The sequence below is a fragment of the Palaemon carinicauda genome, chromosome 42, assembly GCF_036898095.1.
Source record: "Palaemon carinicauda isolate YSFRI2023 chromosome 42, ASM3689809v2, whole genome shotgun sequence".
Taxonomy (NCBI): domain Eukaryota; kingdom Metazoa; phylum Arthropoda; class Malacostraca; order Decapoda; family Palaemonidae; genus Palaemon; species Palaemon carinicauda.
In genome coordinates, this window is record NC_090766.1 from 23,923,888 (window position 1) to 23,924,334 (window position 447).

Sequence of the window (447 nt, forward strand, 5' to 3'; positions counted from 1 at the left end):
GTTACTGTTCTTAAAATATTGCATATTAATTGTTAATTACTTCTCTTTTAGTTTATCTATTTCCTTATTTACTTTCCTCACTAGGCTAATTTTCCCTGTTGGAGCCACTGGGCTTGTAGCATCTTGCTTTATCAACTAAGGTTGTAGCTCAGCAAGTAATAATGAATAAGGATAGTATAATGATAATAATAAATGCAGCTGTTTCTAGTTCGCTGCAGGACAAAGGCTTCAGACAAGTTTTTAGTCATGTCTGGGGTTTGGCCAGTTTTCATCACCATGCTGGCCAGTGCAGATTGGTGATGGTGGGAGACAAAAAAACCAACTTAGTATGGGTATCTTTGACCAGTACAGCTTTGCTGATCATTCATGGGGTTTCACAATTTTTTTCTCCACATTCAGGTATCCTTACTCAAATATATATATATATTTTATATATATATATATATA